Source organism: Neofelis nebulosa, chromosome 6 (assembly GCF_028018385.1).
Source record: "Neofelis nebulosa isolate mNeoNeb1 chromosome 6, mNeoNeb1.pri, whole genome shotgun sequence".
Lineage (NCBI taxonomy): Eukaryota > Metazoa > Chordata > Mammalia > Carnivora > Felidae > Neofelis > Neofelis nebulosa.
The window spans coordinates 54660801-54688192 of NC_080787.1; the positions used below are offsets into that span (position 1 = coordinate 54660801).

The window sequence follows — 27392 nt, forward strand, 5'->3', positions numbered from 1 at the left end:
AACTCTAAGCTGTTCTTTCACCAACATTGGGACAAGGAGGTGAGTTTTTCTGGTTTGTTGTTTGGATTCATGTGAGGGAGCTGGCCTAGAGTCTTCTTAAGAAGGACCACCAAGAAAGGGCCTTCTGGAGAGTTCTTCAGACTAGCAGCCTGAGGGTTGAGTGTAGGCAGTGAGAGCAGGCAGGCAGAGGAATGATCGCTTTCATCATGTGCTTTTCAGCGGGGATTCGCAATGGGGAGAATACCTCATGACAGACTCAACCCTGTACACCCAAGACCAATGGGCAGCCATGCCAGGTTGCGGACGTATTATCCATGGAAGACTGTGCCCTTTGTCTTAACCCGCTTGTCCCAGGCCCAACCCTGGAGGGGATGGAAAGGCAGTTAGTAAGGGGAGGCACTGAAAGAGGATGGACATCCACTTGTCCTAATGGCCCTTGTGTCCCCGACTCCCAAGACCTTGGGTTTCGTGGCCTAAATCAAGCCTCAGCTCAGGGAGGGGGAAAATATGGAATTTTGTTATTAAACTAAACTGATTATTTTAATTACTAAAACAAGGCTTTCCTTAAGACCAAAGGTGATCTCAGGACATTTCACACCCAGAGTGACTGGGAGGGCTGCTTGAGCCTTCATATAAGGACAGGAAAGAATCAGCCCACTCAGTGTGTACATTAGAGGCGATGGCAGAGACAAATTCTCTTTGGGCCCTGCAGAGTGCCAAGCCTTCTGTGACCAGAACACATGGGAAATCTTTCCAAGAGATGCCTACCCATACTGGAGATACTTTATTTTAACTTGACACATAGAGATACTCACCCCCAATCTTTTGACATAGAGCCAAGGCCTTCTGTGTGAGCACAGGTAGATGGACCTTTCTTAAATTCACGCACAAAACGTCAATTGTGAATTCAATTTTGGTTTCCTTATTTTGGACAGAAAAATTTTCAAACCTTGCCAAGCAACCTGAATATAATTGTACATGCATATGACTTCTTTTCTCTTGTCTTCTACAGTTGTCTCACCCATGCGCATTTTTAGATACTTGCATTTATTGGGTCTTTTGAAAGCCTTCAATGTAGCATTTCATGGGAACAGTTTACTTTTTGGACTCCTATTTCATTGGTTTACATAATGTTTAATTAAATTATGTAATTCAATAACAAGTGCTACTGGCATAAACAGGTTTGGGAACACACCCAGCTGCCTCTTGGTAAACACACAGCTGAACCTGTGGGAGCAGAAGCACATGGGTGTGCTGGAGAGTAGCCACCACCTCGTGTACCCTGATCATTGGTCTGTATGTCTCACAGAGAGAATGCAGAGCACAGAATTTTCTGGTGAGGTGGTCAGTGGAGGTCGGGTGGGTGAGCCATCCACTTTTGAGGCGCAAAGTTGGAAGTAACCAGCATGCAAAAGGTACCATTCACTGGGTCCCTACTATATGCCTGGTGGGGCCCTGGACACTTTACACACATAAGTCCATTTAGCTTTCAGAGATATTATTTCCCTCTATTTTACAGTCGAGAAAAGTGGAGTCTCCATACAGTAAGTAATTTACCCTGGGTCACTAAATGGAATAGTCAGCATTTCCCAACCTAATGTGCAAATGAATTCCCTGGGAGGTGTGATTCAAGATGCACACTTTGATGGAGTAGGTCTCCGGTGGGGCCTGAGAGTCTGCATTTCTAACAGGCTCTCAGATCCTGTTGATACTGCTGGTCTGCAGACCATGCATTGGGTGCCTCAGTCCTACCCCTGAGATTCTGACTTACTTGTTCTGAGATGGAGCACAGGCATCACTGTTTTCTAAAATCTTTCCAGGGAACTTTTTAAAATTTTTTTTATTTTTAAAAATTTTTTTTCAATATATGAAGTTTATTGTTAAATTGGTTTCCATACAACACCCAGTGCTCATCCCAAAAGGTGCCCTCCTCAATACCCATCACCCACCCTCCCCTCCCTCCCACCCCCCTCAGTTTGTTCTCAGTCTTTAAGAGTCTCTTATGCTTTGGCTCTCTCCCACTCTAACCTCTTTTTTTTTTTTCCTTCCCCTCCCCCATGGGTTTCTGTTAAGTTTCTCAGGATCCACATAAGAGTGAAACCATATGGTATCTGTCTTTCTCTGTATGGCTTATTTCACTTAGCATCACACTCTCCAGTTCCATCCATGTTGCTACAAAGGGCCATATTTCATTCTTTCTCATTGCCACGTAGTACTCCATTGTGTATATAAACCACAATTTCTTTATCCATTCATCAGTTGATGGACATTTAGGCTCTTTCCATAATTTGGCTATTGTTGAGAGTCCTGCTATAAACATTAGGGTACAAGTGCCCCTATGCATCAGTACTCCTGTATCCCTTGAGTAAATTCCTAGCAGTGCTATTGCTGGGTCATAGGGTAGGTATATTTTTAATTTTTTGAGGAACCTCCACACTGTCCAGGGAACTTTTTTTTAAAAAAAACATTTATTTATTATTGAGAGACAGAGAGAGACAGAGCATGAGCGTGGGAGGGCAGAGAGAAAAGGAGACAGAATCCGAAGCAGGCTCCAGGCTCTGAGCTATCAGCACAGAGCCCGACGCGGGGCTTGAACTCACAAATTGTGAGATCATGACCTGAGCCGAAGTTGGATGCTTAATCAACTGAGCCACCCAGGCATGCCCCAGGGAACTTTTTTTAAAGCTCACTTATTTTTGAGAGAGAGAGAGAGAGAGAGAGAGAGAGAGAGAGAGAGAGAGTAAGCAAGCAGGGGAGGAGCATAGAGGGAGAGATAAAATCCCAAGCAGGCTCTGTGCTGTCAGTGTAGAGCCCAATGCTGGGGTTTGATCTCATGAGAGATGATGAACTAAACCAAAATCAAGAGTTGGAGGCTTAACTGACTGAGCCACTCAGGTGCTCCTCCAGGGAAATTTTATACACCGAGGACAGGTGATGAGTAGCTTGGACCCCAGTGAGGGCAGAAAAGTTGGACACCTGGACTGATAGATACTTAATTTTGAATACTGCAGCTAAATCAAGTGTTTCAAAAACATAAGACTAATAACATTTGAAACAATATAAAAGTTCATAAAATAAAACTTAAAACTCCTCCATTCCCTACATAACATGAAGAATTTTCTTAAAACTCAAATTAAACCATCCCTGCATACACCTATGTGACAATATTGTAATTCAGTGACATGTCACAAGCTTTTTTCATTGTTGGTACACGCAGAACTATTTCGTCCTTAATGACACTGCATTGCATCCTCTAGCGTGGTTAAGTCAGAATTCATCTCACCAATCTTTTACAGGAACACATTCAGTTGATTCTAATTTTTCAGTTTTATAGGTAACACTTTGTGTACATATCCATGGTTAAGTTGTTTTGTAGAATGGACTTCTAGATGTGGAATTCCTGGGTTATTTAAATATTTATTCTCAAATTGACCCCCACAAGGCTCACCAAATTACATTCCCACCATCACGTATAGAAATACCTCTTCCCCACCACCTTGCAACTACTGGGTATTATCAATCTTTTCAATGTTAACCGATCTAATGTAAGAGACATGGATCCCAATGATGCTTTAGTTTGCATGTCATAATGAATGTATGAAGATGAATGTCTCTTCATATGTTTATTGGACTTAAGCATTTCTCCTTTGGATTTGCCCCTTTAGTTATGTGGTTGCCTACCATATTATATTAATCTTTTGTCTACAATTTATGCTACAATTTTCTTTCATGACTTCTGAATTTATTTTTACTTAAGAAAGTAACTTATCCCAAGATTATAAAATAGTCACTGGTTTTTCCATCTACTACTTGGATAGACTTGTCATTCATTAATCTTTCCAGTCAGAATTGAAGACAGGAACTCTTGAAGTAGAACTCTTACTTTGTTTCTTTTGCTTCTGAAATACCATTCTCAGCACTATTCATGGAGCAGGCCATTGTCACTCCTGGATTTGAAATACCCCCTGTATCAGATAATCAATCTCACACAGTCTGGTCTCTTCCTTCCACCTCTTTCTTTATTTTCTGTTTTAATTTCTGCAGTTTCACAGGACTTTTAGAAAGACAACTCTTTCCTTGTTATTCTTTTTTTTTTAACGTTTATTTATTTTTGAGAGAGAGAGATAGACAGAGTGGGAGTGGGGGAGGGGCACAGAAAGAGGGAGACACAGAATCCCAAGCAGGCTCCAGGCTCTGAGCTGTCAGCACAGAGTGCCACACAGGCTTGAACCCATGGACCATGAGATCATGACCTGAGCCGAAGTCAGCACTTAACTGACTGAGCCAGCCAGGCACCCCTTTCCTTGTTATTTATTTATTTTTTTTAACGTTTATTTATTTTTGAGACAGAGAGAGACAGAGCATGAATGGGGGAGCATCAGAGAGAGAGGGAGACACAGAATCTGAAACAGGCTCCAGGCTCTGAGCTGTCAGCACAGAGCTTGATGCAGGGCTCGAACTCACAGACTGTGAGATCATGACCTGAGCCGAAGTCAGACTGAGCCACCCAGGCGCCCCCTTTTCCTTGTTATTCTTTAGTTTTTCTTCTTTTTTAAACAAATTTCTTCTCTACGATGAATTTAAAATTCCCATGTCAGGTTCTAAGGAAGCCTAACTGGATTTTTTTTTTTTTTTTTTTTTTTTACTGAAATTGCATTTTAATCCACTAATGTGGATTCTTTTTTTTAAAGAGTAACCTGTTTTTTAACGTTTATTTATTTTTGAGTCAGAGAGAGACAGAGCATGAACGGGGGAGGGGCAGAGAGAGAGGGAGACACAGAATCGGAAGCAGGATCCAGGCTCTGAGCCATCAGCTCAGAGCCTGACATAGGGATCGAGCTCATGGACCGCGAGACCGTGACCTGAGCTGAAGTCGGACGCTTAACTGACTGAGCCACCCAGGCTCCCCTCACTAATGTGGATTCTTATAGCATTTTTAGTATTTGGTGTCCCACGCGGAAATAAGATATGTCTTTCCATATATATATAAATATGTATGGAGATATATATATGGATATATATATGGATATATAAAATATATATATATATATACCAGTTAACTAAACTGTGATTACAATTACGTGGCAGAAGCTATGCAAAAAAAAAGAATGAAAACTGATACAAGTAAAATGATAATAATTGTCCTCGGTTGTCGGGGTAGTTTTTTCTACATTTCTGGGGTTTTTTCTTGCATACTCATTAATTTCATATTTGAAAAAATGTACTAAGACAAGCAATTAAATTTTTAGGCCTTATGAGCCTAGTAAGATGGATAATTAGGAGATAAATATATATATTTATATTTATATAATATAACCGAGGACATACACATATATGTGTATACATATATATATATATTTATTTATTTTGGGAGGAGTGGGGAGGGGCAGAGAGAGAGAGAGAGAGGGAGAGAATCCCAGTCAGGCTTCATGCTCAGTGCAGAGCCCAACACAGGGCTCTACCCCACCACTGTGAGATCATATGAAGCATTTTCTTAAAACTCAAATTAAACTATGCTTGCATACACCTATGTGACAATATTGTAACTCAGTGACATGTTACTCACCAAACCGAAATTGAGACAAATGCTCAACAGACTGAGCCACCCAGGTGCCCCTAACTGGTGTGCTTTTTGAAAGAATAAGTGCATTCAATATGCCAACACTGTTGTACTGGAAGTTTGTTTTATAAAGAACCATGTGCTTGTCACTAATGGGCAGAAACGCTCATGTAACTTCTGCTACTCAGATTATTGGGTTCAGTCTCTCCTTCTGCTGCCAGCCTGGCTTGCTGGCATTTATACCAGCCAATTATAGCCCAGCGTCATGGAGCCCTGTCTCCCTCACACCACACATAGCTGCTGACCTCATCGCACACTCAGCCATTCCATTTCAGGCCTCTGCCGGATTCACTCTTATCGCACAGGGGACATTGAGGTTGCTAGGAGTTTTTAATTCCATTTGAGAAGCAAGCTAGATCGTGACATAGTCAAGATTTCCAAAGAAGTTGTTCGAAAACCATTTCTCACATGGCTCTCATCGACATAAACATAAATATGGTTTGGGTTTGGATGGGTTGTTTGCTGCTTCTTCTGTATTACTTTAAATTTGATTTCCTCACATGTTCATTTTGTGACTTATGCAGATTGCTCTTTATTCCTTCAGCTCTCTACTCATTCACCTTAACAATGAGGATTTCCTTGGCCTAATTATATAAAATAGGAATCCCCATCCTGACACCCCAGCCAGATAAGTCCTTCACATACACAGGCCTGGAGCAAGTGTGAAGGGAGGTCCACATACCATATGTCTCAGTATGTTAAAGGCCCAGCAGGACTTCATGTATACATGTGACCGCCTCATCAGCCTGTCCTAGCTCCCTCCACACTCCTTCCCCAAAAGCCACCTTTGGCGTCTCCTTGGGCCTGGAGGTACACACACTTGATTTTTTCTTCTTATATGATGATTATGCATTTTTTGGACTTGTTATTTTTATGGCTTAAAACCCCAACTATAGGGGCGCCTGGATGGCTCAGTGGGTTAAGCATCTGACTTCAGCTTAGGTCATGGTCTCATGGGTCATGAGTTCAAGCCCCACATCAGGCTGTGTGCTCCTCCTAGCTCAGAGCCTGGAGCGTGCTTCAGACTCTGTGTCTCCTTCTCTCTCTGCCATTAGCCTGCTCATGCTCTCTCTCTGTCTCTCTCTCAAAAATAAATAAACAGGGGCGCCTGGGTGGCTCAGTCGGTTAAGTGTCCGACTTCGGCTCAGGTCACGATCTCGCGGTCTGTGAGTTCGAGCCCCGCGTCGGGCTCTGTGCTGACTGCTCAGAGCCTGGAGCCCGTTTCAGATTCTGTGTCTCCCTCTCTCTCTGACCCTTCCCCGTTCATGCTCTGTCTCTCTCTGTCTCAAAAATAAATAAATGTTAAAAAAAATTAAAAATAAATAAATAAATAAATAAACATTAAAAAAAAACCCAACTATATCTTTTTTTCCATTATTTATCTAGTTGATTGTTGCTGCTTAATAAGAGATATTTCTAGCCACCTCTGAATATGACTTTGTCCTTCTGTTCCACCCTTCCTTTTCCTTTTCCAGGTAAAGACAACCTTTTTCAAATCCCCTTGGCCATGTGACTACATTCTGGCTAATGAGATGGCAGCAGAAGCGGGATGTGGGACTTCTAGGAAGTCTCCTTCCTAGGAGGGAAAGAGGGAAAAAAAACATCTTTCATTTTGAAAAAGATGTTCTTATTCAAGGTAAATGATTAGCTTCCTCTTTGTTTTCTCTTCTGGTTATTATACTAGTCAAGTATCCTAAGTCTTTTTGAACGAATCTTAATTTGCGTTTCTCTAGAAAACTATCTGAAAAAGTTATATAGATTTTTAAGCTTACTGACTAGTATGCTCTTCAAGTGGTTTTATTCCCTACTTCATTTATAACTATAGACTCTTTTTTATCCATAATGTTACTTATACATTATCTCTTTTGGTGTGATCGTTTGCTAGGTTAGATTTAGTAATTTTATTACTTTCCAACTTTTTATTTTTTTTAAGATACCTATTTATTTATTTTAAGTAGGCTCCACACCCAACATGGGGCTCACAACCCTGAGATCAAGAGTCACATGCTCTACCAACTGAGCATATTTGACTTTTATTTTTAATTGCTATTCGTTTTTTCTTTCAATTTCTTGGTTTCTGCCTTTATCTTCCTTATTTCCTTCCTTTCTTACCTTTTTTCTTTGATTTTATTTGTTATTTTTTGGTTTCTTGAATTTTGTGCTAGATCCATTTATTTTCAATTTTCCTTATTTTCCAATATATACACTTACAAGCATACATTTTTCTTTAGGTATGATTTTGGCTACTTGAAATAGCAGGTGTAAGGCACTTAGAAATGTTGAGGCACATGGTAGGCACAACTTTTTAAAAGTGGGCTTTCATGTGTCACGTAAAAGTCTTTAAAATTAAAAGAACTGTTTAAATTATTACCTTCACTAAATATTTTCCTAGTCACATTTCCATATATATTTACATTTCCTGTAACCAAATTAAAGAAGAAATCCTTTTTTTTTTCTTTTTAAAATATTTATTTTGTATGCTTTTAAAAATTAAAGACTTTTCCTTTAGAGCAGTTTTAGTCAGGCTCACAACAATGAGAGGAAGGTAGAGGGATTTTCCTTATGCCTCCTGCTCCCACACATGCCTACCTCTCCCTTTACCAACCCCAACCAGAGTGGTGCGTTTGCTACAGTTGATAAACCTACACTGACATGGTTAAGTACCCTAAGTCCATACTTTACATTAGGGTTCACTCTTGGTGTTGTACATTCTATGGGGTAATTTTTTTTCCTATGGGATATTTTTAATTGTTGTTTCTTTTTCATTCCTTCTCAATCTTGGCTGTTTGTCAGAATTACCCAGGAAGCTTGTTACCTGATACCAAGGCTCCAACTCAAATACTATCAGAATCTCTAAGCATTAGACCCAGACATTGCACATTTTAAAGCTCTCCAGATGATTCCCAGGTATAGCCAAGGCTGAGATTTACATCTATCTCTATTTTCTGTCCCATCTTTCCTAATCATAAGCCACAGCCCTTCAGAACTCTTAAAAGTCTAATAAAAATGGGTGGATGTAAATGTAACGCAGAAATTTTAATAACTTACATAACACTCTGGCAATATTTACTCATTGACATTGGAAATCTATAATACCTAATTGAACATTACTCTAAATATATATTAATAAATGAGTTTCCTCAGCAATTTGGGACAGATAGTTTCCTCAGCAATTAAAGGGTGAATAGATTTTCAGGCTAGTTCAGAAAAGCCTGTATAACCCGCAATGTAGCTTAAATGGTTATTTAAACAGAAATGTATTAGGCACAATTGAATTAAGGACACTGTTTTCAAGGCTGGTGATCAAATAAAATCAGTTCTAATTAGAAAACAAAGTAAAGAGAGGGTAGGATTTCCCATATATATAAATGTATAATTATTTTCCTAGTCTCTGAAAGGGGCATCCTGGTGTGGTACAAGCATAGTTATCATCTCGAGCTGAGAAATAGAGGATTTCAAGTCCAGTTTGATTACCTGCCATTTAGATGAAATTTGGGCAGAAGTCTAAACTCTCTGAGCCTTAGTATCTTTAAATGCAAAATGGGGACAACCTATCTTGAGGGAATGTTTCAGAGGTTACATTGTGTTGAGAAGGTGCTTGGTAGATCCTTTCTATGAGACCACTCACACTGCTTCTTATTTATCATTATATTAAACCTAAGATGGGGTGCCTGGGGGGCTCCATCAGTTGAGCGTCTGACTTCGGTTCAGGTTATGATCTCACAGTTCATGAGTTGGAGCTCCATATCGGGCTCACGCTGGCAGCACAGAGTCTGCTTTGCATTCTTTGTTCCCCTCTCTTTCTGTCCCTGCCGCACTTGTGCTCTCTCTCTCAAAAATAAAATGAACATTAAAAAAAATTAAACTTAAGATATCCCTTTTTTTCTTTGCTGCAGTGATATCTCCAGGGCTATTCACTAAGCATGATGAATTGTATAACCAGGAAGGAAGAAAGAAATGCTGTGGTGGTTGCTGCTGATCTCAGGCCAGCTAGGGTTACTTTTTAGCTGAGCCTCAAGGAGGCATTGCGCAACCAGACTTTCTTATGTGCCGCCTCTTTAAAGGTGAAAAGTCAAGTCACACTCTTCTGTGATCTCTGTTTTCTTTGTAAAAGTTTGTATAAATCTTATAAGGCATATAGGCACGCTTTCTCTTCTCTGACTGTTTTTCTGGCCAGTTTGAATTCGTGATTAAAATATGCCCAGAGTAGCTTCCCCCGCCCCCCAGGTTGTCACAAAAGGAGTCATTCTGTGAGTAGTAGAAAACTTATATACCAGCAATTCACTCCTAAGACTGTAAAGCTGGCCCGATTTGAGGATAATTGATGCCATCCCAGAGCCATTGTGGGGTTGTCCTCTAAATTAAAAGCAGAATGAGGTACAAAGGAACTGCTTAATTTATATTTGTGCCTAAGACTTATAAGAGACAGAAAGAGTGAGAAGCCTTCATAGTGACTGAATTACAGTATTGGGTTGTAGTTTGATTGTGGAATGCCAAACTCATGTACAACTGTGGTCCAAATTTACATAGCTAATAAGTTTTACTGGCCTGAGTGATCAGCTGTGAATGAGTTTGTCCAGAAAAGTTTAAAATATTAACTCGTTGGTCCCTCACAGAAATGGTTTGCAGACCCCTGGTCTAGAAAATATGCAGGCAGCTCTGAGAAAAGAGGCCAAGAAGACCGAGAGCCTGAAATGTCTCAGCACTGCCACAGACCTTTGCTCATTCACTGTTTCATTTAGTCCCAACAAGTGAGCAGGATAAGAGGTATTTCCCCCATTTTCACAGGGGCAAAAAATGTTGTTCTCAAGATGAGAAGTCAAAGTCTACATGGCTAGTGAATGTGGGGCTTGAATTAAAGTCCAAGACAGTCTGATGCCAAAGTTCTTTTATTTCTTTCAACAATATTTCTTCCTTCTGGGTATGCAATGTCAAAAAAAAAAGTCCAGTTTCTGAATTTATGTACAGTGAGGTGTGGCTCAAGTTCAAGAACACTAACAGCGAGCATTCAAGCAAAGGAGGCCATGAGGAACTGAAGGCAGGGTCCTGGACTAATGTTAGAAATAAGGATTCTGGAATCTTGGTGAAGCAAGAAGCAATCAATAGGATGTGTGTTCAGAGGCTTGAGGGTGAAAATAGGCTAGGGGAGGAAACATTTGGAGTTCTCCTAGGATCCTCCAGCTTCTAACCAGACTGGGCATCAGTGTGACCTTCGCATGCCCAGCCAGTCCAGTGAACCTTCTGTTAGCTTACTAAGGGTGAACTCACATGTCAGAAATTAAATTCCAATCACTGCATAACATGTTTTTGATCATAGATACATATTTCCCAATCACCTGTCTTGATTTCCCTATCAGGTAACAAAAACCAGCTGGAGAATATGGGATGTCTTATCAGTGGCACTGAGGCCACTGCTGAGACAGAGCGACTGCCCTGTCTTGGCCCCAGTGGGGACCCACACTTTAGTAAAGTCATTATGGGTCCAAGGTCTGAAACTGAACTTCAGAGTCCAAAGAACAGTATTTTCATCGGTTCATCTAGTCATGATTGGGATTTAAAGGGCAGATTCATACCAATAAAAGCCAACTAACTGATTAATCCTGTTGGAAGTTGATAGCAGAGTGGAACAGAGTGCTCATGCCTCATGACCGACATCCTCTTGATCCTCTGGACGTTATTCTTATTTTGCATCCTTCTATATTGCATGTAGGCCCCCATTGCATGTTTGCACTGGATGCTGTTCTGAAATGCTCTATGAATGAGGACCCTGGAGCCAGATCCAGGATTTGCATTCTAGTTTCCTTGGTTTCAAGCCCTATGACCTGGGCAGCTTACTATCTCTTTACACCTCCATTTCATTCTTAAAAAAAATTTTTTTTATGTTTATTTACTTATTTATTTTTGAGAGAGAGAGAGAGAGAGAGAGAGAGAGAGAGAGCATGAGCAGGGGAGGGGCAGAGAGAGAGAGGGAGACACAGAATCTGAAGCAGGCTTCAGGCTCCGAGGTGTCAGCACAGAGCCCGACGCGGGGCTCAAACTCATGAACTGCAAGATCATGACCTGAGCCCAAGTCGGACGCTCAACCAACTGAGCCACCCAGGCGCCCCTCCATTTCATTCTTAAAATGGGAATAATAATAGTAACATGGTTATTGTGACGCTAAAATGCAAAGATACCTGAACGCAATAAACACAGACCCAGGCACATAGTAAACATTTAAAAATATTTGTTTAATTTATTGGCATATATATTTATCTTTTAAAGATGTAAGAAGACCCTTCCTCCTACTTTACTATTACCATCAGCATTAGATGTTATCTCTTGGGATGGGATCTCTAATGATGACCATCTTCTATAATATTAATTCTTATCAATATCTGAAATTGGAGCTAAATTTTCTTGAACTTGTCTCAAAATAATAGTGTGCCCCATGCATCTGGAGGTGAATACATGTTTGCATTCCATCCTGATAAAAGAATAGCACTGAGGGACAGCTGTTTTCTACACATTATCTCTAACAGTTCCACCAAATGGCTGCTATGTTTGCAATCCCATGAGTGGAAATCAACACGGGTGGTCAGAGGCTATATATGAAAATTTTTAACAACTTCTGGGGGGTGGAATTATTATTTTTCACCACTTTCCATATTTTTCTGTATTTCTGAATATTTCATAATGAACATATATTGGTGTGTGTGTGTGTGTGTGTGTGTGTGTGTGAGAGAGAGAGAGAGAGAGAGAGAGAGAGAGAGAGAGAGAGACCAGAGAAATAAAAATCTATTTATGACTTAAAAATAAGAATTTTCCCAAATTGCAACTGGTAAGCAGGGCAAGTCAGTAATGAACCTGAACCTGCCCCTGGTGATAAAGCCCATGTCCATTGCATCTCTCATGAATTCAACAACTATTTGTTGGTTGTCTCCAATGCTCTGTGCCAGGTGCTGTTCTACGAACAGGGGAAGCAATGAACAAAACTAGCAAAAGTCTCTGCCCTCCTGGAGAGCATGCAGGGGAGAGAAAGACAACAAGTAATTAAAAAGTATAAATCATGTATCAGATTGTGGTCAATGCTGTGTAGAAAAAGAAAACAGAGGAAAAGCGGATAAGGAAGCACAGGGTAGGGTAGGATTTAACCAGGCATATGACTGAGAGTGACCTCACCAAATAATCTAAATTGTTTAACATGGAATGTCAGACAAATTAGTAGTTTGCATTGTACAAAAATGTTAGCATGGCTGTCATGCAAGGGACAAAAAGTATGATAGTCAACATTTTCCCTGTTCATCTGCAATGAGCTTAAGAATGCTTTTGTAGGGGGGCACCTGGGTGGCTCAGTGGGTTAAGCGTCTAACTCTTGATTTTGGCTCCGGTCATGATCTCACGTTTCGTGAGCTCCAGCCCTGCATCGGGCTCTGTGCTGGCAGTGCGGAGCCTGCTTGGGATTCTCCCTCTCTCCCACCCTCTCTGCCCCTCTCCTACTTGTTCTCTCTCTCTTTCTCTCAAAATAAATAAATTAACTTAAAGAAAAAGAATGCTTTTGAAAAATCTGATAGATTCTAAATACATTTTAAATAAATTAGCTATGTGTGTACTATCCAAATCTTCTTTTGGCCTCGCTTGTATTACAAATAAAATATAAATGCCAACGTTAAAATAATAGTCCACTCAGTCAATAAGAATTGGCTATCACATCAAAACAGAACTTAAATCCTGGATGAGTGTGTATTAAGAAGGGCCAAACCAAGAAACCAGTTATTGAAAAATTTAGGTGGGCATGCTCAAAAGTCTAAGTGTTTTTTCTAAGTCTCTCATGCAACTGATTAACGCCTGTTCTTTATCCCGTACTTTATCATTGATGATTACTTTTTAGTCTATATAAAATAATATACGGGGGGAAAAGTTAGTGAATTTAAAAAAATACTAAAATGTGCCTTACTTGTAGAGTAGGCATTATATAAAGTAAACATCATACTGACCCCTCCCACAAAGTCCAGTTAAAAGGTTCACATTTGAACATGTTGGTATGCATTATTTTCAAATCTATATTTGCACATACATACTGAATCTGTTTCTGTAACTATGTAATATATAAAACTCTTCCATACACACTCCTGTGATTTTTACATATTGAACATGGCTTGCCTTCTTACCTCCAACACAAAACATTCTAAGTGATACCTAAACTGTTTTAAATTGTCTGTAGAAACAATGATTAACATTTGTGGAATGCGGTAACTACGTGATGGCAGCAATATGACATGAAAAAAATACTAATGGGACATAGAGTTGTATGTCTGTGGTTGAGAGATGATAAATTTTATGGAAAAGGTCTTCTTCAGTGGGACTTGTCTAATCTTTAACTGGCACCAAACACTAAAATGATAGTAGCACAAAGTCAATGTCACCTGGAAGGTTGGGCCTGGTAAGTTTACCTTCAAAGTACAAATTTTAGTCTCAAGTTTGTCCGTAAAGAGTCAGACAAAAAACACCAGATATTTCACTTGTCTACACAAAATAACAAGTTTTAAAAAGTATCTCATTCTGGGGGGTGCCTGGGTGGCTCAGTTGGTTAAGCGACCAACTCTTGGTTTCAGCTCAGGTCATGATCTCACAGTTCATGGGTTTGAGTCCTGTGTTGGGCTCCATGCTGACAGCGTGGGACCTGCTTGGAATTCTCTCTTTCTCCCTCTCTCTGCCCCTCCCCTGTGTTCACGTGTGCTCTCTCTCTCAAAAATAAATAAACTTAAAAAATAAAGTATTTTATCCTGATAAAGGTGATTTCAGTTTCTTGGTAAGAAGAAAAATTTGGGGGGCAGCAAATATCACTTGTCCTTCTCCACATGCAAAACCTCTGGTGGTGAGAATGGATATGTTCTTACCTATGAATTGTCTAATAATCCTTTCTACTTTCTTAAGTATTGAAATTACCTGAATCTTCTAACTGAAATATCCACAAGTACTTCCTTTACCTTAGTCACTTTCTACCCTCCTATTTCTCAGACATCTTGGAGGAAGCCTGATATTCTAATAGCCATGTTTTCTAGGCCACAAAACTGAGGCTATGGAGGACTACCTCTATCTATGGTGATAAAATGAACACCTAAGATGCACTTCCCAAGATGCTCCACATTTTCCCCCAACTGAATGAATACTTTTGCTCTGGAGCATAAGATCCAGAGGGCAAAGGCCTCTCTGAAGAGATGATGTTTGAACTGAGCAATGGATGACCATTGCATAAAGCAGTGTTCCAGGCAGAAGGAGCAGCAATCCTTCATCCAGCAGGTGGCTTTCTTTGGGGAGGGCTGTCACAGAGGCAGCCAGTCCTAGTGACCTTCCACGCTCCCCTCCCTCCATGGGATACTCATGCCAAATGGTGGATGTACAGGGTACCCTCTACTGCCCCCCTCAGCCCTGTCATCTCTCTCCAATCTCCTTTCCTTTGTTCAGTCTGGGGCAGATCTATTTAAACAGAGGAAAAGAGAGGCAAGCCTCCCTTCCTGTCCAGAGTCTGGGGAGAGGAGATGACCTTCCCTTCTCCCACCTGGTCATCTTATAATGAATGGGGGTAGAGGTGGGTAGGTTAGGGAGCAGAACTTCTGGTTCTTGAATTGGTGCTTCTCCATCAACCCCGGGGGGAAGAGGCTGACTCCAGCTGCTAGGCGTGGTAGGGTCTTTTCCCCTTTAGGCCTCAGCAAAATTCCATACAATAGGAAAAAAACATTTACCTGATACTCTATTACTCTGGTATAATAGCCATCATTTGGGGAGTATTGGGGGGTGAGATCTGGGGTGTGTGTGGAAGCCTATGTGAGCCACTCAAGCAATGAAAAGTAGATGACTTTCCAGTACAGCTACAACCAGTGAACCTGGGACAGGAGCTTGGGATTCCACCCTTGCTGGTGTGGAAATGAGCAGAAATATCCACAAATGGCAGCTGCAAATGTTCACAGTCTAGATGAGGCTTTTGCCATTTGGAAGTGAGCCAGACTTAGTCAATGACTTTGCACCTGTTTATCTGAAGGCTCTTAAAATGATAATCCGAAGAGAGCAGGAATATTTATACACTTGATTAAGTCAGGGTTCTTGTGTGGGTGGAATAAAACAACCAAGTTTATGAGTTTTAGGGCTCAAATTGGTCAGGAGTTGGTGAAGATTTCATTTTTTTTTCTTTTAATCCAGTTAAACAGGTTTCATTTTTCTTTTGCTTCAGTTATGAAGGGTCTCAGATAATTCATTAGCCTAACTCCATATGACTGGAGGTGTCCTAAGTGGTGATCTCAGCTGAAGGTTTGAATATTTAAAAACACTGTGTGGAGCATACTCAGACCTGTACCCACAATCAGTTCTAAGGAGCTGATCAGACTGAGTCCATCCCTCACTGACAGACACCATGACAGATGCCAGAGGAGTTCTTTGAACGTGGGCCTTTCCTCTTCAGAAAACGACATTTTCAGTTGAGAGCTAAGTTGTGCAGCTGGACAGAGTTTGACATGGACAAGGCATTCCCAAACCTTATCCTGGCTATCTCCTGCAAATTTCTAGAATATTACAAATTGAGAACCAAAACTATTTGCTCACAGCTGGCGTGAAGCTAAGGCATCTTCATTTGTTGCAAATAGCCTGCCAATGCTAAGAAAAGAATTCATTTCATCAGTGGCTTAGATTACTGATTAACTGGGCTCCAATTTAAGCTGTTTCAAACAACCATACTAAAATTAACCAAATAGCCATGTTACTTTAAAAGTAGCCTGTAGCAGGCAATCAATAAATATGTGCTGAATGGAAGAACAAATCTGTCTTCACTAGTGTTTATGAGGTGGGCAGGGAGATGTTAGAAGACTGGAAGGGCTGTTGGACTTAATGCCTGTGATTGAGGGTATACTGACACCAGTGATGTGACACAGTGTCCAGTCAGCCCCTCAATCCCAAAACCCAAGGGCGATTCTGGATTACTGCTGCCCACCTGCATGTCCACAGCCTGTCAGCAAGTCCTGTGAGGCCCACCTCCAAAATATAAGCAGATTTTCTTTTTTCTCCACCTCCACTACCTCAGACAGCTTCAGTTGAAAAGACTAGCCTCCCACACACTGTTTCCACTTACACCCACACAGCAACCTCAGGAACCATCCTGGGACACTGCTCTACTGATAACCCTTCCGCGCACTCTGCTCGTCCGAGCCCACAAGGCCCTTTATAACTTGACCTCCCCTTCCCTCACCTCTTTTTGTACCTTCTATCCCTTGGCTCAATACTCTTTGGAAACATTGGCCTGCTTTTCATTCCTCAGATGTGTCTCATGGCCTTTGCACTTGCTGTTTCCTCTGCCTTGAAGGTTCCCCATGTGGCTCACCACTTCTCTCTCAGGTCACAGCTCAGACGTAATCTTCTTAGAGATGCCCTTCCTGGCCTCCTTAGTCACTACTCAGTCACTTTTTATGAAATTACCATGCTTCATTCCCTTTATAGCATTTATTGTAATCTGACATTCTGTGTTTATTTGCTCACTGTCTCCTTCTAGCAGAGGCAGTGACTTCATCTGTCTTATTCACCACTATTCCCAGCACTTGCTCATTGTTCAACCAATAATTGTTGAGTAAATGAAGTGGATGTTTCTTTTCCCCTGATATTTTCTTCTATTTGGATTGTGACAAAAAAAAATCACACAAGTATAACATGTGACATTTGAGAGGAAGGTGAGATCATCTATTACCATTTCTTCACTTTGGGATGGGCAAGTGGGGACTGAAGCTCCAAGGTGATTTGCCCAACATCACATAGCTTATCGGGGCAGAGTCCAGAATAAAGCCACATCTCATGATTCAATCTGGCACCCTCTCTACAAAAACCATGGACAGGGCCAGGCTCCAAAACAATTGGATTTTGTGGCCCAGTTAACAGTAGAAAGGAATGTATGTTGAAACATGGAAGGAAAGATGGGAAAGAAAATATTATAAGACCTCTTAAAATAACAGATATATGTAAGAAGATCTCACAATAACAAATAAAGGAAAATATGTATATGGGAAGAGTAGTCATTATTATTAGCAGTGGGAAAAAGGAGTACAATCTGCTGAGTTCTTTTTTTTAAGTTAATTTTAATTTATTTATTTCGAGAGAAAGAGAGAAAGCACAAACAGGGAGGGGCAGAGAGAAGGAGAGGCAGAATCCCAAGCAGTCTCTATGCCATCAGTGTGGAGCCCTATGTGGGGCTTGAACTCATGAACTGTGAGATCATGACCCGAGCTGAGATTAAGAGTTGGATGCTTAACCGACTGAGCCACCCAGGTGTCCCATAATCTGCTGAATTCTATCCCAGGGGCTCCCAACAGTGAATGTGCATGTGGGAAGGGTGTACTTGTTACTCTGTAAGACAACATTGATGTGGAGGCACCATGGCAGGCTAGAGAGGGCACACCTTGCCTCAGACATTCACATTCACTTAAACACTGTTCTGGACAAATATAAACTTTTTATGGGGTCAGATTCAGCCTAGAGGCAGTTAGTTTGAGTCCCCTGACATAAATCCTCAGAATCTGGTTGGTTCTCAGGTTATACCAAATATATAATGAACTTGACTTGTGGTTTAGTGTTGAACAGATCTACTCTGATGGGAGAAATGATAAAAAAAAAAAAAGCCATTGGATTGTTTCTAAATCTAAGTCATCTTCTCTTTCTACCAAAGCCATGCCCAGGGTTTCACAAATAAGTGACCACTTAGGCAGAAAATCACTCAGGAGATGGTAAGGAGAAGAGGGGTTTGGTTTGTTGGTTAGTGCTATGCACTCAGCACTCCACACACACACCATTTTTTTCTTTATTTGGATTCCAGGCTGTAACAGGTTGTGTCTGAGCCTGGAAGATGGTCAAGTATTCTGGAAAGAGGTCATTCCTGGTCACTGGGGTGGGAATCCCAGAATGTGTCATTGCGTTAGGAAGGAACCCATGGTTGGGTTGAGCGAGGGCAATGGAAAAAGGGGAAAAGGTCTAAGGATTAATATCAAAGAAGGATATAGTAAGAGGAATTAAAGTAATTAAAGGGAGAACTCTTTGCATGATAAAACCTCTGAAAGTAAGAAGACTCTTCAGGGCTTCATCAAACAGTTTATTTAGTGAAATTTAACTTATACTCCCTATGTAACAGCAGCTTGAAGGTAAGTTCTATTTATTTCTTAATATTCACTTGTTTACTTATTCATATATTATTTGTTGGGTGTCTAGCACACCCTAGGCACTTATAGACTAAGAATACGGTGGATAACAGCAACAACAAAATGACATGTGTTCATAAAGCTACATTTTAGTTGTGGAGATAGTATCTTAATAAGTAAATCACATAGTGGGTTAAATTTCAACTGAGAGGTACTTTCATAGGCGCTTCATGCATGTCTGATCTTCATGTGGGAAAGACAGATGGCATTCCTGAGAGAGAGATGGACAGTCAAGTGCAGAGCTGAGGGAAAAGTAAGAGTCTGCCAGGCAGAGCTTGTGGAGAAAGATTCCAGGAGGAGGAAGTAGCATGTGCAAAGATTGTGTGAAGGCAGGAGACCTTGGAGGAAATTCGAGGAGACCCCTGTAGCTGGAGCTGAGCACATGATTGAGCCAGAGTGCGAAAAGGAGTCAGAGCTGTAGGTGGGGCTAGACCGTGTACACGGCAGACCCAAGGAGTAAAGTAAAATAGACCAAGCAGACTTTGAACACTTTCCAGTGGTAAAATTCAAAAACAGCTGGATAATACCAGCGTGGGTGAGCATGGGAAAACAGTGCTCTTCTGAAATGCCGGGAGACACGTTTCTGGAGGACAATTGGGCGAAGTATATTGTGGTTCACTCTTGAACAATGTGGGGGGTGGGGAAGTTAGGAGTGCCACCACCCACATAGTTGAAAATCCAGTATAACTTTTGACTTCCCCAAAACTTAATTACTAATAGCCTACTGTTGATCTGAACCCTTACAGATAACAAAACAGTCAATTAACATATTTCGCATGCTATATGTATTATATATTGTTTTCTTACAATAAAGTAAGCTAGAGAAAATAAAATGTTGTTCATCAAACCTTAAGGAAAATCCATTTTCAGTACTGTACTATACTGCTAAATCTTCATGAAAGTGCATCCTCACAGTTCAAATCGTTGCTCAAGGGTCAACTGCATAAGGCTTCCTATAATATCCTTTGATACAACAGTTCTACTTCTAGGAACTTGTACTAAAGAAATAATCAGATGAAGACACTAAGAGAGTGTTATTTAACTTTGCATGAAGGAGAATTTCACAAATTGGAGGTTGTTACCGCTTTTCTGTTCTTCTGAATTTTTCTTCCTGAGTATGCAAAGCAGTTTACTCATCTGAACAGATTGCTTTTTCTGCCTATGCCCATAACCAAGTAAAAATAAAAATCAAACATTGCTAGTTTGGTCAATGTCTTAGTTGTTCTCAATATGATAAGGCCATTTGCTAAGAATGTGGGCATTTAAAAAAGAAAAATCTAAACCACATGTCTTGTGGACCTTGCTATTTAAGGTACTGTTCAGGAGCCACAAATCACTGCCTGTCCGTGGCGACTGTTTTAGGTAATGTGATTTTGCAACACGGCAGCTTGGACACTGTGCTGCTTATGTCGGCAAGTGATATGGTTCAGTTTTCCTGTCTCACATAATATGGTGCCCCTGGTACATGGATTATAAGCCTTCATGTCTACAACTATGACTTTTAAAGGTGATTTAAATGTGGTTCCATGCATTTGGAATGTCATCAAGAACTGGGGCTACCAACCATCACCCTAGAATACATATAATCGTGTTAATATTCAGCATCATGGGGCTTAATAGGGCTCCAGTAAACGGTAAATGAGTCCTACCTCAAGTTTCACAGTCAAGAAGACAGATTCAGCCTGCTTCCAATGCTCAAGTGACCAGGAAACAGGAGGTAAATGAACTTCCCTGAATCTGTTTCCTTACTTGCAGACTGGCAATAATGATAGTATCATCTCATCAGGTTATTTATGGGGACAAATGAGCTAATACAAATAAAGAACTAAGAGCCAGTATGCCCCCAAAGTGACAACTATCCCTATCCACAAAAAAGAGATGCCACGAGAGATGAAATTTTCCAAATTCAAAGCTTTGAATCCACTGGGAGGAAAATGCTGTTACTGAAGACAAAGGGGGCATGTCTAAGGGGGCATGCTGCTTCAAGCAACTCGGTCTTTTTGTTACTAGCCCAAAAGTGACAGAAGCAGCACTCCTTGGTTTCCAGGACAGAGAGGAAGGGGGTGGACCTGGGCAACAAGTGGGGATGAGCAGTGGCCAGAATTAACATTACTGCCCTGGAGGAGGGGAGGCAGTGGGGGTAAGCTTGTGGAGGCAAATTTATTTATTTATTTATTTATTTATTTATTTATTTATTTAGCTTAGATTCATTTATTTATTTAATATAATTTATTGTCAAGTTGGCTAACATAGAGTGTATACAGTGTGCTTTTGGTTTTGGGGGTAGATTCCCTTGATTCATCGCTTACACACAACACCCAGTGCTCATCCCAACAATGATCCCATCCCTCCTCAATGCCCATCACCCACTTTCCCCTCTCCACCCCCCCACTTCAACCCTCAGTTTGTTCTCTGTATTTGAGAGTCTCTTATGGTTTGCCTCCCTCCCTCTCTGTAACTATTTTTTCCCCTTCCCTTCCCCCATAGTCTTCTGTTAAGTTTCTCAAGTTCTACATATGAGTGAAAACATATGATATCTTTCTCCGGCTGACTTATTTCACTTAGCATAATACCCTCCAGTTCCACCCATGTTGCTGCAAATGGCAGGATTTCATTCTTTCTCATTGCCAAGTAGCATTCCATTATATAATGTAAACCAAACCACATCTTCTTTATCCATTTCAGTTGATAGACATTTAGGCTCTTTCCATAATTTGGCTATTGTTGAAAGCGTTGCTATAAACATTGGGGTACATGTGCCCTTATGCATCAGCACTCCTGTATTCTTTGGATAAATTCCTAGTAGTGCTATTGCTGGGTCATAGGGTAGTTCTATTTTTAATTTTTTGAGGAACCTCCACACTGAGTTCCAGAGCAGCTGCACCAGTTTGCATTTCCACCAACAGCGCAAGAGGGTTCCTGTTTCTCCACATCATCGTGTGGAGGCAAATTTAAAGAAAACAGACTTTGACCCGACATAAACAATGAATGGTTACCTTGGGAAAAGTCATCTCTAGATAGCCACAGGCTATATGATTTTCCAATAAGCACAAACCTCCCAAATCCTGAAGAGTCTTATTTCATTTTTTTTTTTTTTTTTTTAATTTTTTTTTTTCAACGTTTTTTATTCATTTTTTGGGACAGAGAGAGACAGAGCATGAACGGGGGAGGGGCAGAGAGAGAGGGAGACACAGAATCGGAAACAGGCTCCAGGCTCCGAGCCATCAGCCCAGAGCCTGACGCGGGGCTCGAACTCACGGACCGCGAGATCGTGACCTGGCTGAAGTCGGACGCTTAACCGACTGCGCCACCCAGGCGCCCCATAGTCTTATTTCATTTTTAAAGAAATGTCTTTTCCTTATTTACTTGACATCGTTCAAAGGGACATTTTGTGAAGGTTCTATGCACAGACCCTAAAGTCAGGAATGTCTGCATTTGTTTCCTGCCTCTGCCCCTCTCTTGGCTATGTGAACTTAGGCAAGTTAATGAGCCTCTCTGGGCCAGGGATGATATTAATTACATCCATTTCAATCAGCTGCTGTGAAAATTCAGATAATATATGTAAAGTGTTTCAATATTGACTAGCACCTACCAAAATGCTAACTATTATTATAATTATTATTTTTCTTTTTTCATCTTCTGGTCCCTGGACTCCTCATTTTTATAGATGCTTGGCACCTTTATGGATATTTTTCTCCTTACCAAACTTGAGACCCAGCTTGTCATTTTACAGTAACATTTTCCAACATTCTGAATCCTCTGCCACCATGACCCCAAGATTGGCTGCTGAAACGGAGTGGTGCCATGAGAATCAAAGTGCATGTCTGTGTTGTCAAGTGAGATGTCAACATTTCTGCAATGATGTCAAGGCTGATACAATGCAAGAATACCAGCATTAAGAAAAAAAATGTTTATTTATTTTTGAGAGAGAAAGGTGGAGGAGGGAAGAGAGAGAGAGAGAGAGAGAGAGAGAGAGAGAGAGAGAGAGAGAGAGAATCCCAAGCAGGCTCCACACCATCAGTGCAGAGTTTCATGTGGGGCTCAAACTCATGAACCATGGGGTCATGACTTGAGCTGAAATCAAGAATCAGACACTTAGCTAACTAAGCCACCCAGGTCCCCCAATATACCAGCTTTGAAATCACATCCACCTGAGTTCAAATCCTGCCTCTGGTAGTTAACAGTTTACTCGGCCTTAGACAGCATGGTCTCTCATGCCTCCATTTGCTAACCTATGAAATTGAGCCGCAGTATCTATGGGGCTGGGCTAGACATCTTCCATGTGCCCTGCCAGATGTCGCTCTACCCATCTCCATTTAGTTCTATGCTCTGAAACTCCTTTGCCCTCTGGCTCCATATGGGAAGGACCCAGAGGTAGGTTCACACCTCCGCCTCCTGGAAGGGCCCGCAGTGGTTTGGACTTCTTCAAACACAGTTTGACTGTCACTGCTGAGCACAAAAAAAACTTGCCCATGGAGTAAGTCTAACTTTGTAGTCTGTAATTTGACATAGTTCCTGATCTGACAGGAGTCTAACTTTTATTTCCTCTTAGTCCCCTTGATGGCCCCCCATACTGATGAAACTGAATTACTTGCTCACTGTTTCCTGAACACGTCCTTGTGCCTCTACTTCTGCTGTTCCCTGCTAGGGCCTGATCACACATGACTAAATCCTACCTTATGCATTGGTCTGGCTCACATGCCTTTAAGGTATTCTCTCCCTTGACTCCTAAACACAGGAATTGCTCTCTTGCAAGAACTCCTATATCCTATCTGATATGACTGTGTGTGTATCTTTCTCTCAGCACTTTATCATGACCTGCTTCATATTACAATTATGTGCTTCATTTCCCATGTTGTTTTGTAACTTCCATGGAGAAATGTCTGTATTTTACTCATCCTGTGCCTCCCACAAGGGCTTGCCCATGCAGGGTGCTCAACAAAGACTTCATGAATGGTGTGTATGGTGCTGTTGGTGGGTGAGGTCCATACGCTGGCTGCAAGACTTTAAAAGGACTTCTTTTGGGTGTTCTTCAGCTGTATAACCAAGTACTGTGTTTCTGTATAGTACTGCTCAGGGCAAGGGAAAGGATGAGGAGTAAATTCATCTCTAATCTCTGTTTTGAATCACTACTACTTATAGTTCATGACAAAACACTGTCTAAAAAGGCTCGCTAGGGGTAACCCTGCATGAATGATGATATTCCAGAACAGATGGCAGGCTCTGGGGGAGGGGAATGTGTGAAGGGAGAGCGTAAAGGGAAATTTTCACTCTCTGCCTGCCAACCAGGAAAAATCGAATACGTCCTCCACACTAGTGTCTTTGATTCCCCTCTTAACAAGAGGACACACCATAATAAATTAAGATTTACGTCTTTGCAATAAATGCTGCCAAGATGCATTGAACTTGTGTTATGTGTCCCAGCACGGCCATGTGCTTTGGGGGATACTGAGGACCACAGGCAGGGTCTCTGCCCCTAATTTATTGCTCAGGTTTACATGGGAAGCAAAATCTAAACATAATACCATCCATAGAGAGGAGGCATATGGATGGATTCATTATTTGACAGACTCTGCCCTGAAGCCATTCATGAATTGAAAGCATTTTAATATAATTTGAGGTTACATTAGGTGGGCCAGATTCTCCATGCCTGAGTTACTCTCTGGGAAGAAATGAGGTTCCTTTAAGGTAGCCAGGGGTAAAAATAGCTCACTGTGGACTTTGAATTGGAGCTAAACATTTACCTCGTATGAAGCAACCTTTGCTGGCTACCTGCCTTTCTGGCTCCAGATTGGGCCTTTACTTCTGTCCCTCATCTCAGAAACTCAAACCGACGCGCTGCTCATGGCCATTTGAGGGAAGTGCCCAGAATGGTCTTGGATCCTGTGGGTTGGCCACAGGGGCACAGGCGACCTGCTGGGGCTGCGGCTGGCAGGGGGAAGGAGCAGGTTGGGTTACAGAACACCCAGCAAGTGGAGCACATGTCTTCCTCTCCTGAGCTCCCATCTAGCTAGTATTGAAATTTACTTCACACAGTCTGTGACTTGGAAACGAAGAAATAAAATTTCACATTTATAATGTCACTTAATCTATTGGTAACTGCTTGATTCTTGCTGTTGTTGTCCGTTTTCCCAGCAACCTGCTTCACAGAGTGATTGGGAGGTGAGCTGAAGTAGGTTAAAGCACATGGTAAGCATGCAAAAATATTAGGTGTTATGGGGGGCATGGGAGGCTCAGTAGGTTAAGTGTCTGACTTTTGCTCAGGTCATGATCTCACAGTTCATGAGTTCGAGCCCTGCATCGATTCCCTACTTGGGATTCTCTCTCTCTCTCTCTCTCTCTCTCTCTCTCTCTCTCTCTCTCTCCCTCTCTCTTCCTCTCTCTCTCTCTGCCCCTCCCTGACTTGTACTCTATCTCTCAAAAATAAATAAACTTAAAAAAATGAATCTTAGGTGTTATATTGTAAAATTCATCACTTGCTACTTTGTGTCTCAACCCATTAACTCCTTGAGAGCAGAACATATATTTGACTCCTCCTTGATTCAACCTAGCACAAAGCATAGGTAAATTCCTCCCTTCTATTCTTTAATACTTTCTGATGATGTATCCTAAAAAAGTAATATTTAATACTAACTGCTAGTCCTCTTCCTTGTTTTATACCCACATATATATTATACATATTCCTCAATCCAGCACCTACTGGTTCAGGAGAAAAGCACTCTGCATCTCTTGACCAGCAGGGCTCATCACTTAGAGCTGAATTTGGAGTGGCTCAGGGAGGGCATTGGTGTCCCCTCATTTGTGAAGGTTTTTTCTTTATTTCTTTTCTTTTCTTTTTCTTCTCCTTCTTATTCTTTTTTCTTTTCTTTTTTTCTTTTTTTTTTTTTTTTGCCACAGATGAATAGACATCAGCTCTTGCAGCTGCTCTATTGACCCTGTCCAAAGGAAATCCACTTTAAAAATAGAATTGAAGGGAACAAATGGTCTGCCTGATAACCTATTTTGAGGGGTAGGGGGTTGGAGGATTCAAAAATGAAAGTATGTTATCAAGTAGGATGAGAAATATAAAGATTGGAAAAGTTTTAAGGCATGATTTTTAGCATAAAGTTCAATTGGCCAAATTCATAGCCATATGCCACCTATAGAGATTAAACGTGTAAAATTGTCAATATCAGATACAGCCTAATGTTTTGAAGTTTTACATGATCCTTCCTATATATAGCAAGGCTCTTGGTATCTTAGGAACACAATTATAAAAATTTTCATCATAAACCACAGGCCTTTAAAATGATGTCAAGGGGAAAGCCCTAAAGACTCCACCAAAAAAAAACTTCTAGAACTGATGAAATAATTCAGTAAAGTTGCATGATATAGAACAAATGTACAGAAATTTGTTGCATTTCTATATACTAATAATGAAGGAGCGGAAAGTGAAATTAAGAAAATAATCTCATCGGCAATTGCCAAATAATAAAACATGTAGGAATAAACTTTACTGAAGAGGTGAAAGACTTGTATTCTGAAAACTATAAAACTGATGAAAGAAATTGAAGACAAGGCAAAGAAATGGAAAGACATTCCATGCTCATGGTTTGGAAGAACCGATATTGTTAAAATGTCCTTACTACCCAAAGCAATCTACAGATTTAATGCAATCCCTATCAAAATACCAACAGCATTTTCCACAGAACAAACAATACTAAAATTTGTAGAGAACCATGAAATACCCTGAATAGCGAAAGCAATCTTGAAAAAGAAAAACAAAACTGGAGGTATCACCATTCTAGACTTCAAGTTCTGTCACAAAGCTGTAGTAAACAAAACAGTATGGTACTGGCACACAAACAGACACATAGATCAATAGAACAGAATAGAGAGCCAGAAACAAACCCACAATTATATAGTCAATTAATATTCAACAAAGGAGGAAAGAATATACAATGAGAAAAATTCTCTTCAACAAACGGTGCTAGGAAAACTGGACAGCTACATGCAAAAGAATTAAATTGGACCACTTTCTTATACCATACAAAAATAAATTCAAAATAGATTAAAGACATAAATATGAGACCTTAAATCATAAAAATCCTAGAAGAGAATACAGGCAGTAATTTTTCTGACATAGGCCGTGACAATAATTTTCTGGATAGGGCTCCTGAAGCCAGGAAAACAAAAACAAAAATAAACTGTTGGGACTACATCAAAATAAAAAGCTTCTGCACAGTAAAGGAAACAAATAGAAAAACTAAAAGGCAATCTACTGAATGGGAGAAGATATTTGCAAAGGATATATCTTAATAAAGGGTTAGTACCCAAAATATATAAAAAACTGATACAACTCAACACCCAAAAAACAAATAATCCTATTAAAAAATGGGCAGAAGACATCAACATTTATCCAAAGAAGACATCCAGGTGGCCAACAGACACATGAAAAGATGCTCATCATCACTCATCATCAGGGAAATGAAAATCAAAACCACAATGAGATATTGCCTCATACCTGTCAGAATGGCTAACATAAAAAACACAAGAAACAACATGCGTTGGTGAGGATATGGAGA

At 40.7% G+C, this 27392-nt stretch overlaps 1 long non-coding RNA gene across 2 annotated transcripts in view; it reads left to right on the forward strand.

The window, feature by feature from the left end:
• Positions 1-27392, forward strand: part of LOC131514364 (uncharacterized) — an 81884-nt gene that overhangs the window by 17964 nt on the left and 36528 nt on the right. The window contains exons 2-3 of one of the 2 annotated variants that reach the window (XR_009263040.1): positions 7096-7256; positions 10237-10496. This is a non-coding gene — a long non-coding RNA (uncharacterized LOC131514364). Of the gene's footprint in view, positions 1-7095; positions 7257-10236; positions 10497-27392 lie in introns of those variants that run through there. The other variant, XR_009263041.1, reaches the window with a different exon arrangement.